Here is a 12,032-nt window from a genome sequence, read left to right as displayed (position 1 = left end):
TATGCTGAAAAACAAAATGAAGTACAAAAAGGTAATTAAATAATAAATTCTTGCTGAATCATATTTAAGATGTTTTTTTTGCTTCAGTCATAATGCTGGTTCGTCACCTCCGACCTTGTTTTATATCGTCCTGATTGGGTGCTGCCGCCACCTGCTGGCAGTAGTATTACATAAAGGACAGTTTAATTGTACATATTCACTTTCAAGCCTTCATGATGTCGAATAAAAAAGCGAAGTTACCACCTTTGGGCGCACATTGTAAGTCAAGTCAAGGAGAAGAAGCGGAACAGAAAGAGAGGCGTGCTGGCAATGGAATGCTTCGAAGCAAGCGTCGGGAAAAGAGGACGAGACACGACAAAAGCTTGGGCCTTCTCAAAGTCAAATTGCCAAAGCGAGCCAAACTGTCTTTGGCCAAACATAGCAGCAGTCAGGAGACACCCAGTGGAAACATGTTCACGCAGCCCAAAGGTAAAACTAAAATAATAATAATAATAATAATAAACATTTGTGGCAAAATAATGTTTTGCAGTATTGCAGTTTATATTTAATAGCAACCATCTGGCTAGCCTGTATACCAAGCCTTCCATTCGCAAGCAGTCATTTAAGCAAGCCCATTACTTGAATGTATCTTTTGTTGAACAAAGTTCATTGAGGCGAGAACACATTAAAAGCCTGGCCAGTTTCGTCATTCCAGTATTACAATTAGAAAATAAAATAAGCAAGCATGTACCACAATAACACTGAGCTTTTGTTTCGTCAGTTGCAGAGATGAATTGTGAACCTGTTGAAGATCCTTTCTTTTTTTCACAAAGACCCCAAAGCGAAACCAGCAGCGACAAAGAGATGGTACAGTAGTTGATTGGTAATGACAGAGAATGTTTATGATGACCAGTACTCTTCGAAGTCTTGACACATTAATGCAGACACTGCAAAGCACAGAGATACATATGTCATGCTCATTACTTAATAAGGGACACAGTATATTATTTGAATAATAGTCCTATAATCTAGTCCAATTTAATGTTTTAATGTTTTAAATTGGACTAGAAGAAGAGGATAAGGGTCTTCCAGATCCACGGTGGGCGACTGGTTGCCACATCTGCCTCACAGGTCTGAGGACTGGGGTTCAAATCCCGGCCCCGTCTGTGTGGCGTTTGCATCTTCTCCCCGTGCCTGCGTGGGTTTTCTCCGGGAAATCCGGTTTACTCCCACATCCCAAAAACATGCATGGTAGGTTGATTGAATACTCTAAATTGCACTTAGGTGTGAACGTGTGCAATTGAATACTCTAAATTGCCCTTAGGTGTGAATGTGTGCGCGAATGGTTGTTTGTTTATATGTGCTCTGCGATTGTCAGGCGACCAGTTCAGGGTGTACCCCGCCTCTCGTCCGCAGATAGCTGGGATAGGCTCCAATTCGCCCGCGACCCTAGTGAGGATAAACGGTACAGAAAACGGATAGTGAAAACAGTTACTTTTTCATAGTAGCAGCTATCTAAAAAAATACGATACTGAAACATTTCTTACTGGTTCTGCTTTTTGGACAGGCAAAGCTATCTGTTCTCAGTACCATCTCCAAGATGGTGGAGGAGAATAAGCTCATCAGGAAGCGTCTGGCCTCCCTCAAACAGACCGTCTGATGCTACACTGACAGTCAGATTTACAATTTTTCTCAATACAATAGTTGCTGAAGCAGACGTTGTTTCACAGTTGATAGTTACACTTTGTTAGAAATTGCATTAACTCATCGTTATTAAAACGCTCTTCTGCTTCAGGTTTTTTTTTGTAAATGGAAGATGTAACTGTTTCTAAACTAAACTGATGCTCTAGTAAAACAATTCAATTCATAAAAGGTGAACACATTTATTTTGGTTTCAGAAAAAAAAAAAGTAATCCTGCTCTATTTATCAGGGATAGGGATGAAGTACTGCTGCGAATAGCGAAATTTTGCAAGAAATTGAACCCCTCCTAAAAAGGTTTATTATTGCCTATTTTAATAGCTTATATACCGCAAACTATGATCCCAAAAGAGTTTATCATTTCAGTCCTCATTTTATAACATTAAATGGCTTACAGATTATTTGATTTGGAAAAATTGCACCTGAATTGTAACCATACATATCGTGACAACTCTTATAATTTATTTCGCCTCCAAGGCCAAATTTAGCTATTCCCTGACAATACAACACTTGTTTCTCAGTCGAAAAAGTGTCACTTCACCATAGTTCCTTGGTACCGAGATGGCGCCAAAGCCCTTCTTTTCTGTTAGACAGGGCATTAGTGCCAGATTGTGGCATCTTGGGGCTTTTTAGAAAGAGCACAGATACGCAGAATAGGCAAGTTTTTCAGCAAACAATAATTAGTGAATAAGTGAATTTGCAAGTAGAAAATGCGAAAAGGCTGGAACACTGTATCATGTCCCCCTCATTTCCAATTTCTGAACAGAATACAGAAGAACCGGATCCTTAAAATTTTCAACACTATTGAGGTCAGAGAACATTTTTTCCCAGGAATATTTGTCTGAGACTTAAGATCATCGATCTGATTAACTACACAAGCATATTTTGCCTTTTCCTTGGCATTTGTGTGTTTTTTGTGATGGGTTAAGTGATTGCAAGTCGAGGTGGTACACACGTTTGTGCTGGCTGCTCATTACAATTTGGCTCAGTTGACAATAAGACAAATGCCCGCCTTTGAAGTAACCAGAACCCCCCCACCAGTAGCCACTTGAGGTTCAACACCAGACCACCAGTTAAGGACTTATACAGTTTGTATTGCAAAGCTTTGTAGAATAAGTTTTCATGTCGTTTAGAATAGAGGATGATTCATTTCAGATGTGTGTGAACCTGGAGCACCTGCATGCTGAAAATGAAATTAAAATCACACCCCAAAGCAAGCACAATGGAAGAGCAAAGTCAATGGAGTTACTGAATACTGCATGCAGAGTATATTGATGGCACCTAAGTATGTAAGGAGGTGGATTAAGCCCAACCGTCTTCAGCACAGACACACAGAGAGAGAAAACACAGATGAGCACACGTTAAGAGAACTATAACCTGACATTGTATGGACTGTGTGTCATTTATTTACTTTGACCTGACATTTCAGTTCACTTGTTTTGTGTCCGTCCGACCGTCTTCCTGCTTTGATCCAATCAGCAGCCTCCATTCCCTTTCATTCTTTTGTCTGCATCTTGTGGTCTCATTAATTCACAGAGTATACTGGTAAGCCTAAAAAACTGCAGTGACATTTGTGTTGCGAGATGGATGACTGATTTTCAACATTAGTTTGTCCTTTAGTCGTTGTTCAGTTTTCTATATTTTTGTTAAATGTTGATTTAGTTCAGATTTAGGGTGTGTGCTGCGGAGAGGACGGTGGGCCAACTGTCTGGACGTTGAAGGGAGTGCAAGGCTCGAAAGGTTTTGGAAAGGCTGATATACTACTCGTTTTTCTTTCTGCTTATATGACAAAGTAAAACTGGAAAATGTATTCTTTGTTTTGAAAGTAATTTGAAAAGTTTTATTTTAATATACCATGCTCGGCCAGTAGTTTTCTGCTTGTCCTTCCTAGTTCTGAATTTTCTTCCTTGGTGTATATGTGGATTTACAATTGACAAATATAAGTAACAGAACTCAGTTGGACACATTCTCACAGAAGTTATGATGCACATGGCTGGAGAAGCGTTTCAAGCACAAAACACATTTATTAAACCATAAAAAGATCGTAAAGAATAGTTAAGAAAGAAGCTGTCGCTAGGTGTCCGGCAGTCTTCGCCTCGGCAGAGGGCAGCAATGTTATTTGTTTTTAACTTTATTGCAATAAAGGACATTTTACAACTGTGCAATAAGGGCAGCAATGTACGACAGCAGACAGCAACCATTATACTGTGCGTCATCAATCCCAGAATGCTTTGCACACGCAAAAACGACAGCCACAAACTATTTTTACAACTTTATTTATATTCCTTAATTATTGTCTTTTGTTTTCAATATGACTAAATTCAATAATTCAACAGTTCCTAAACAGTGCAATGACAGCAAGAAAATAGTAATAACACAGCAAAGCACCGTACTATCATCTTCCTTCCGTACTCTCCTTTTTGTGAAAGCTCGTTGTCACACTCCATTGCCACTCACTCCAGCCAGTAATTCAAAGATTCAAAGATAGCGATGTTTCAGTGTTAAGTATTGCAGAATATGATCACAACATTAAATATATTAAGACTACTGATGAAGAAAAAAAAAATGATTCTGGTCAAATAAATGGTCATATTAATGATAGTTTAAAAGCAATTTAATCAGAATGAAATATGTAAACATTTAATAATTTGCTAATATGGTCTTACATAATTACAAAGCGCATGTTAATAGTGAGCAACCAGTTAATGACTTATTTTCATTACTTACTGTTAAAATAATCACACACAAATGCAAATGCATGTAAATATGACTGATTGCTTGGTCTTTGCAGTTCTCTCATAGAGCCACTAGATGTAGCAGCGTCCCATCAATTCAACATCATTTCAGTCGAGCTGGTTCAATTTTACGTTTCTACACTGATTGTAAACCCGCAAGGAGAAAACAATTCACTCTACTGTGTGTGTGTGTGTGTGAAAAAGTATTGGCAGTATTCTGGTGTGAATAAGTCATTACCCCCCTTGTGAAATCATGAATTAATTATGGCTAATCAAAATCTTTGGTAAATTTTCACTGATCATCCCCAAGCCTGATTACCTCCAGACCTGTTCAATCAAGAAATCCCTTAAACAGAATCTAAATCAAGTTGGACAAGATCTAAAAAAGCTCCAACAAAATGATACGATGCAAAGGAATTCCAGAACATTGTAGAAATAAAGTAACTGACATCTAACCCTAACCCTAAAGGGTTGCAAAAGCCATTTCTAAAGCTTTAGGATTCCAGCGAATCATAACCATTATCCTCACATGCAGAAAAAATAGAACAGTGGTAAACCTTCCCAGGAGTGGCCGGCCTGCAAAGATGACCCCAAGAGAACATAATTGACTCATCCAGGAGGCCACAAAGTAACTCAGGACAAATTCTAAAGAACTGAAGGCCTCCCTTGCCTCAGTGTTCATGACACAACAATAAGGAAAAGACAGGGCAAAAATGGCCTCCATGTCAGAGTTCTAAGGTGAAAACCGCTGCTGGCCAAAAAGAACACAAAGGTTTGTCTTACTTTTGCGAGAGAGAAAAATCAGAATGATTCCCAAGACTTTTGGGAGGATATTATATAGACTGACGAGACTGAAGTTGATCTTTTTGAAAGGTGTGTGTCTCGTTACATCTGGTATAAATGTAGCACAGTATTTCAGAAAAAGAACATGATACCAGCCGTCAAACATGGGAGAGGTAGTGTGATGGTCTTGGGCTGTTTTGCTCCTTCAGGACCTGTACAACCTGCTGTGATTGATGGAACCATGAATTCTGCTCATTACCAGAAAATCTTGAAGGAGAATGTTCAGCCATCAGTTTGTGACCTCAACCTGAAGCGCACTTGGGTTCTGTAGCAGGATAACGATCTAAAACACACCAGCAAGTCAACTTCTGAATGGTTTAAAAAAACAAAATGAAGATTTTCGTGTGGCCCAGTCAAAGTTCAGACTTGAATCTGATTGAAATGCAGTGGCATAACCTCAAAAAAAGCCGTTCATGCTCGAAAACCCTCAATTTTTTGCTGAATTCAAACAATTCTGCAAGGGAGAATGGGCCAAAATATTTCCACAGAGAAAACACTTGATTTGAGTTGTCGTTGCTGAGGATGCCCAAACCACTTATTAGGTTTAGGGGGCCATTACGTTTTCACACTGGGCCAGATAACTGAATTGTTTTTGGGTTCTTTCTTAATAAATGAAATCAAGATTTATAAACAGCATTTTAAGTTCACTTTGGTTAGTTTTGCCTGATATTCACATTTATTTGATGATCTTAAACATTAAAGTGGGGAAACTGAGAAGGGGGGGCAATACTTTTTCACAGCAGTTTATATATATAATTAGTATTGCACACCGCGCACATAGAACAAATTCACACATACAAGGAGAGATGAAGAGTAAAAGGGGTCTCAGCGAACAATTTATCTCTGAGGTGGCGCTATACATACCTGACTTACAGGTTCTTAGATAATGTGTGTTCAATTCACCATGAATGTCCCAATGAATAAAAGATGGAACTGTTCAGTGTTATTTTGTGGTGCTTCCCATATAGTGGGGTGTGTGGGAGGATTTGGGCCCATATACAGTACATGTATCATCGCAAAGCAAAGTTTCATATGTCTTTCCTGTGTCAGCTCAGATTGAGAATAAGATCGCATGTGCTTCGGAACAAGTTCCTCTCCTTTGCTTTCTTTGTGATTCTTTAATAAACATCCAGCCTCTACTTCTATCAAGTTGCCATTCCATTGTGCATGGCTGGGTGTGATCATTGTCTTTTTAGGGAAAACAAAGCACCCAGGCCTGTTATGTTCAAAGAAGATAAAAGCCAATTTGGACATTATCGCTTCGCTGCTCCCTTTTCCTGTCCTCTTCCAGCCAATTAAGCAAAAGTGCGATTCAAAAGGAACACAGCATCTCTGCGTACTGAAGCTGAGACAAGTAGCCTACACGCTTCCTATGACCACAGAAATACTAATCGAAAGGATCACTTCTGAAAAGTGGTCCAACAATCTGGGATATGATGAAAAGAAAATAGTGATGGGAGACAGGTTGTGACTTCACACACGATGAAAAACATCACTGATGTAGCAAGTGCGTGCTTTTATCTGCTCTTCAAAGCTTAGAACAGCTGTCTGTCCCCCAGATGATCCATCCCCAGTCATTCATAGGTTAGCACTGTCAACTTCTCAACACAGCTATATATTGTCTTTTGAAGGTAAGATAATTATATAGTAATTCATTTGTAGTCAGACACCGTTGAAGCAACAGACATTTTCTGTAGGGTTTTGCACATGGTAAACAATCAGAGGCTTATTGCACATGGTGTTTTTATTGTTAGACTATTATTTAGAGATTACTTTGGTACTTATTTTAATTATTATATTAACGTAATCATTTTATTCTATCAATTAATAAATGTTTATTATATCAATTAACAAATATAGAATTTGCTTAGGACAGTCGTTAGCATGTCTGCTTTACATTCGAGAGGTCCTGGTTCAAATCTCAACGGAGGTCCTCCTGTGTGGAGTTTGCATGTTCTCCCCATGCTTCGATTTTCCTTCCAAAAACAATGATGCTAGGTTCATTGAGGGACACTAAAGTGCCTCTAGATGTACTGTAAATGTGAGTGTCAATGGTTGTTTTTCTTTGTTCCCTGCGATTGGATGGCAACCAGTCAAGGGTGTACCCCTCTAGACTTGATAGCCAACATGTACACCGGAGCTGGATGCTGTCTTGGTTGCTTTAGAGCACCTCATTGTCAGCGTGAGTGTGTCAACGTCGCGGAGAGAAGGCGAAGAGCCAAGGGAAAGTAATAAAATAAAAAGTCGGACGTGACGGCCAGCATGTGGACCGGATCTTCAGATTGACATGGCCATTTTAGAGCACCTTGCATGGAAAAGTCCCGCGATGACCCGGTGGGATATATTCCAGCTACCGGAGGCTTGAAGCGGAAAAAATGTTCGTAGCCCAAACGTGTAGTTATGTATAGGGATTAGGGCTGTTGCCATTGAATCTGTTTACAATCGCTTATCCTACAGATATTTAATCGAGTACTCGAGCAATTGCCCCCCCCCAAAAAAAAACAAAAACAAAAAAAACATATATATATATATATATATATATTTATATATATATTTTTTTATTTTTATTTTTTTATTTTCTTTAATCACTAATATACATTTTATTCTCAACTTGAATTCTGAACTTCTATCCTTCAACTACATACCTGTCTGTTGGTGCTGAGTGTATGGTAGTGTACGCAGAAGAGATACATTGTGACTGGTAACAAGTTAAGATTGCTCACTGATCCAGTTTGGAACACGTGTGCTTGTGCACGTGTGAGCAGCTCTCCCAATCCCACCTCCAGCAGTTTCTGTCTTTTGTTTAGTTCTTTCAAGTGCTTTCTCAGAGAGGGCTCTTGTGATCTGGTTGGCAAGACATGACCCATTTAAAACATAAAGACCTAAATGCTGTGGCTTTGAGGTTGTAGTTCCTGCCGGCGTTAAGACGGTCATAAAAAAAAATGTTTTGTTGTTTTTGTTTGAAAATCAGGAACACAGTTGGCACCTTAAAAAGGGAGGGAAGAAGTCACTAGAGAAAGAAAGGCATTGTATTTGTTCAGTGGCTAAAAACACACTTTTCTTTGTTTTTCAGCTCTCGAAGCTGTCATTGGGGAACACTGCTCACGCAGGAGTCCAGCATTTTGTACACTTTTTGGCATTCAAACGATTGCTATACTGTCTATACATAACATCCTCTGTTCCCCATCTGTTACTTTGAAATACTGTATTGAATGCAATGCTAATTACTCCTAGTTACCTGCATGTACCTTTTTGAAGACACTAAAGCATCAGTGTCTACGTATAATTGAACCATTGAAACTACAGTGGTGTATACTACTACTAGCTGAGGCTTTGACTATTGTGAGTGTGTCTATAGATATGAGTGTGTGCAGCCACTTATTGTCCTGACTTACCCCCACATGGGTTCTATAAAGTGAAGCTGTAGACCCCACCTACCCCTCCAAGAAATAATAAGTGTTACACACAGTCACTAGAGATTAAATTCCACAAATGTGCTGACCTCTGTTTTTTTTTTTTTTTTTTGTCCTGTTCGGCTGTTAGGTCAAGCAGAATGGAAAATATGTATCCCTTTTTTGCCGGAACAGTTTTACTGTGTCACAGTGGAGTTTGTAAGGTTCCGCTGTGGTATTATAATTGAGGTTTATTGAGGATCAGACTTGATCAGTCGAACAGAACAAAGTTTCTAGAAGTGAGAGAGAAACAAAGACAAAAGATGAAGCACTAATTGTAAACAGGATGAGAGAAGTAAATCATTATATTATCTCCAACAATGAAACATTAAATATGAGTGTTGCATGGGGCTGTAGTGCTAGAGCCTTCGAGGGAAGGACAGGACAAGATAGAACAGGACAAGGACAGGAGAAGAAGCATGCAGGACTAGGGTCATGAACCCAGCTGTACAACTGAAGTGTGGTGGCATTAATTGTGTAAATTATAAAAAGTCTACAGGACAAGAGTATAAGTGAGGGGATACACAAGCGATTTGCATTTTCATGAGTTATTTGTTGCAGTAAGTGTGTGACCCCACACCCAGTGAAAGACTCCTAAAAACATTATTGTTAAATAGTTTTTGTAGGTGGTTAATTCCATGTTGTTCCCATGTACTAAAATGAAGGGGTATATTATTAATTTCGAAATCTGGATTATGACAGATTGGGGAGAGCATACTGGGAGCTAATACAGATCCTGTCGATTCTAAATTTTGCCACCAAGCCATTAAGGTGGATGCGATTATTGGATTCTTGAAACATTTATGGCGTTTAAGACTTGTAGAAATAAATGGGAGTTTTGGTAGTTTGATGTTGTTGTAGTCTGTTTGTTCCAATTCTAGCCAAGAATCACACTCCTCACAGTGGTGCAACCATTTGATGAGGTATTGTAATTGTGTTAGCTAAATAATAGTGTTTACAGTTGGGAGCATTTAGGCCTCCCTCCTGTTTAGTTTTCTGAAGAGTGGATAGACTGATTCTATTTTTCTTATTTTTTGAATCAAAATTTATTACAGCAGATTCTAAGGTTTGAAACCATTTTAATGTGGGTTTTAATGGAATCATTGAAAATAAATAATTTATTTGAGATAAGGTTTTCATTTTTATTGTAGCTATTCTTCCCAGTAATGATATAGGCTAGTTATTCCAGCGTCTTAAATCAGCCGAGATTTTCTCCAGAAGTGGTGTGTAATTTAGATTGGTTAGCTCTGTGAGTTTTGATGAAATATTGATACCTAAATACTTCATGTTTCCTATAGGAATACTGTACTCTGGGATTTGATCTGCAGGAGTCCATAAATTTGCTGTTATTGGGAGTATTGTTGATTTTGTCCAATTAATAGAGTAGTCTGATATTTGTGAAAATGTTTCAATGAGATTGAAGACTGCCTGAAGAGAATACTTGGGTTCCTGTAAGTAAAGAACAATATCATCAGCATCTAGATTGATTTTGTGTTCTGTCACTAGTGAGCAGATACCTTTAATATTAGCATTCTGACGTATAGCGGCAGCAAGACGTTCAATAACTATTGCAAATAGCATTGGTGAGAGTGGACATCCTTGTCTGGTTCCTCTTTGTAATGTAATGATCCTATTTGTGGTGACCTCTGTAATTGTAGTTACAGTAAATATGAGCAAGAACGGTGTTAAAGCTTTCCACAGAGAGCCATCACAGTTTTTTTTTTGTTTGTTTGTTTTTTTGTAGTTGATAAAATGTATAATCAAAGCTTTATAAATTGTCTTCCAGGCATCTTAACATATTCTCAAGATTCAGCATTTTCCACCAGACACCAATCGAGGTGATTGTGAAACATATTCAACAATGCAACAGGTTAATAATGGCCTTTCTAGCTCCATATTGATTTATTGATAAACAGTTGGGCTAAGCAGGGGAGCGGACTTCCAGATGGGACAATTAAAGAGGATTAACATTGTACTCAGAATAAGCAGTCATGTTCACTTCCTCTCCCTCTCTGATTTAACTGAAATGTCAACATGTGATCCTTTTTAAAAAAAGATGCCATCAGCCAGTCACTTTTGAGGGTTGCGAGGGTCTTTGGATTGTCGGTGGGTGCTTGTTCTCGTACTTTGGGACTAATACGCTATCAGTTCAGGGTACACACCAGTCTAATTAGGGGCAATCTCATCATGGGGAAGTAAAATGAGAACCCCAACATGTCCCATGCAGGTTTCTGAAAAGCCCAGAGACAGTCAGACCCCGTCAGGTCAACAGTTCTTATACCGTGTGGTGCATTTTCAATTTCATAGGTCAGTGGCTACCGCAAACGCTGGTTACCAGTTGACATTTTCTGCGCCCTAAAGTGACATGAAGCACAAGTTTACCTGGAAGTCAATTTTCTGCCCATTTTTCAGGTCTGCAAGGGTCGTAAATTGGTGTTAGCAGATTCTATTCTCACAGCCCTGTATTCCTTTTGAAACTACACAACGTGCCCTGGCTTGACCAAAAATTGCATAAAATCCCATTTTTGTAGAGGCACAGAATTGAATTTAATTGAAGTGCTGTGTGCCTCAGGTTGTCAGTGAGTGTCATGATGGCATAAACACATAAAAATGAGCCCATAGCTACGACAATGCAACCTCAAAGATACTAAAGTCCAGATCTTCACAGTGGTGGAATGATTGTGGTCTGCATAACAGTTCTGGCAAAGAGCATTTTTTTTTTTTTTAGACTGAGAAATGGGAAACATTACCTCGGTTTAAGAACGTATCAGGTTTCAAACGGGTTTACGAACCGAATTAAGTTCATAACCCGATGTTCCACTGTACATTTTATGACCAATTAATGCAGAAATTTGATGAAAGGTTCACATACTTTTTTTCTCCCACTAACATTTTGCCATCTGTGTTTTTGTTTAATTTTGAAAACAAATGATTTTCAATGCGCACAGTTTCTGACTGGTTAGCACATCTGCGTCACAGTTCTGAGGACCGGGGTTCAAATCCTGGCCCCGCCTGTGTGGAGTTCGCATGTTCTCCCCGCCTCTCGCCCAAAGATAGCTGGGATAGCAGCCCGCGACCCATCAGGATAAACCGGTAAAGAAAATGGATGGACGGATGGATGGATGGATGGATGATTTTCAATTTGGCCGCACGGTGGATGACTGGTTAGCACATCTGCCTCACAGTTCTGAGGACCTGGGTTCAAATCCGGCCCCGCCTGTGTAGAGTTTGCATGTTCTCCTGTGCCTGCGTGGGTTTTCTCCTGGTACTCCGCTTTCCTTCCACATCCCTAAAAACATGCATGGTAGGTTAATTGAAGACCCT

The sequence above is a fragment of the Phycodurus eques genome, chromosome 9, assembly GCF_024500275.1.
Source record: "Phycodurus eques isolate BA_2022a chromosome 9, UOR_Pequ_1.1, whole genome shotgun sequence".
In the NCBI taxonomy this organism is placed as follows: domain Eukaryota; kingdom Metazoa; phylum Chordata; class Actinopteri; order Syngnathiformes; family Syngnathidae; genus Phycodurus; species Phycodurus eques.
Note: the sequence above shows the minus strand (reverse complement) of the source record.